The sequence below is a fragment of the Perkinsus marinus genome (genome assembly GCF_000006405.1).
Source record: "Perkinsus marinus ATCC 50983 genomic scaffold scf_1104296961258, whole genome shotgun sequence".
Lineage (NCBI taxonomy): Eukaryota > Perkinsozoa > Perkinsida > Perkinsidae > Perkinsus > Perkinsus marinus.
Genome location: NW_003205786.1, coordinates 1 through 1,891, shown reverse-complemented (window position 1 = coordinate 1,891; position 1,891 = coordinate 1). Strand labels below are relative to the sequence as shown.

Here is a 1,891-nt window from a genome sequence, read left to right as displayed (position 1 = left end):
GCTAGCACAATAGACAGCAGACAGTAAATACCGTAATAAAGTACAGTAAATACGTAAACAAGCGACCATCAACCATAAGAGTTAACAGGTCTCCGTGCTTGCGCTGACGCGCACATGCGATGCGAAAGTACAATGTGGACTAGAACTTCTGAGATGTCTGAGATATGAACGAGTTCTTTTTTATGAAGAAAGAACTCTGAGATGGACATGCCCGACGTCAGATGAGCACAGTGGTTGTGTCACAATCTATTCTAGCAACACTGTTGTATCGAGCTATCATCAGCGTAGAAAGAATTTTGGGCGAGCGAAGAAAAGGAAGATCTGCGCGCAACAAAATACTTCCATTTGGCAATGCCAAATTGGCATACACATACTAGCAGACTGCTAGCAGTCATTATTATTATTATTAGAATATTACATTTCGCCATCGAAAACGGATGGAATTTTACGAAAAAGTATTATTTTTCCAGTATTTTTCCATCCCGAAAACGGAGCGGAAATTTTTCGGAAAATTTCCGTGCCCGGAAATTTCCAAATGCCCGTGCAAACACTATGGCACAGTGACTGTTGCACTTTCAGCCATAGCCGATTAGCTGCCCTGTTTCACCCTTGTCTTGTGTGCACCATCTGGGCAAACCCATATGACTCTCACAGACTTGGGCATCTCGGCACCGGTGTAACATTCCACATCACTCAGACGTAATGACTATATTCTATGCCATCCGTTGAATCGTGTTGGTAGTCAATAAAGTGGTCAGGAGCCTAGCAGGGTTTTACTCTAGAAAATTCCTTGATGAAAATTTTGCGAAAGTTCAAAGGGCACGCCCGAATTTGAACCGAGGACCTGCTGATCTGCAGTCAGCCGCTCTACCACTGAGCTACACACCCATACACGCAATTCGACTAGTCCTCCATTTGACCTATTTTCATTCAAAATTTCACTCCTCACTGTGTCGTTTACAGCCAGCTCAATCGAGTCGTCCTCTAATGATTCTCACCAAACTTATCTACCCTACCCGAGGATCGAACTCGGAATCTCCACCTTAGGAGGGAGGCGCCTTATCCATTGGGCCAGCAGGGCGATGATTCAACTTCCGATCATGTTGATGTCTGTGACTGTTCCGCCGATTACATGAGTGATTACTCTACCTCTAGAAAATTCCTTGATGGAAATTTTGTGAAGGTTCAAAGGGCACACCCGAATTTGAACCGAGGACCTGCTGATCTGCAGTCAGCCGCTCTACCACTGAGCTACACACCCATGCACACAATTTGACTAGTCCTCTATTTGACCTATTTTCATTCAAAATTTCACTCCTAACTGTGTCGTTTACAGCCAGCTCAATCGAGTCGTCCTCTAATGATTCTTACTAAACTTATCCTACCCGAGGATCGAACTCGGAATCTCCATCTTAGGAGGGTGGCGCCTTATCCATTGGGCCAGCAGGGCGATGATTCAACTTCCGATCATGTTGATGTCTGTGACTGTTTCGCCGATTACATGAGTGATTAGTCTACCTCTCGAAAATTCCTTGATGGAAATTTCGCGAAGGTTCAAAGGGCACGCCCGGATTTGAACCGAGGACCTGCTGATCTGCAGTCAGCCGCTCTACCACTGAGCTACACACCCATGCACAAAGTTCGACTATTCCTCCATTTGACCTATTTTCATTCAAAATTTCACTCATCACTGTGCATTTTACAGCCAGCTCAATCGAGTCGTCCTCTAATGCTTCTCACTAAGCTTATCTACCCTACCCGAGGATCGAACTCGGAATCTCTTCCTTAGGAGGGTGGCGCCTTATCCATTGGGCCAGCAGGGCGATGATTCAACTACCGATCATGTTGATGTCTGTGACTGTTCCGCCGATTACATGAGTGATTACTCTAC

General features: G+C 45.4%; 6 non-coding genes across 6 annotated transcripts; all 6 read right to left on the bottom strand.

Moving 5' to 3' along the window:
* Window positions 1–816: 816 nt before the first annotated feature.
* Pmar_PMAR022467 lies at window positions 817–888 on the bottom strand. Its single transcript has one exon. It is a non-coding gene; the product is annotated as a tRNA-Cys (tRNA).
* Window positions 889–1,008: 120 nt separating this feature from the next.
* On the bottom strand, window positions 1,009–1,081 carry Pmar_PMAR022466. Its single transcript has one exon. It is a non-coding gene; the product is annotated as a tRNA-Arg (tRNA).
* Window positions 1,082–1,189: 108 nt separating this feature from the next.
* On the bottom strand, window positions 1,190–1,261 carry Pmar_PMAR022465. Its single transcript has one exon. It is a non-coding gene; the product is annotated as a tRNA-Cys (tRNA).
* A 116-nt stretch (window positions 1,262–1,377) lies between these two features.
* On the bottom strand, window positions 1,378–1,450 carry Pmar_PMAR022464. Its single transcript has one exon. It is a non-coding gene; the product is annotated as a tRNA-Arg (tRNA).
* A 108-nt stretch (window positions 1,451–1,558) lies between these two features.
* Pmar_PMAR022463 lies at window positions 1,559–1,630 on the bottom strand. Its single transcript has one exon. It is a non-coding gene; the product is annotated as a tRNA-Cys (tRNA).
* A 120-nt stretch (window positions 1,631–1,750) lies between these two features.
* Pmar_PMAR022462 lies at window positions 1,751–1,823 on the bottom strand. Its single transcript has one exon. It is a non-coding gene; the product is annotated as a tRNA-Arg (tRNA).
* Window positions 1,824–1,891: the final 68 nt, after the last annotated feature.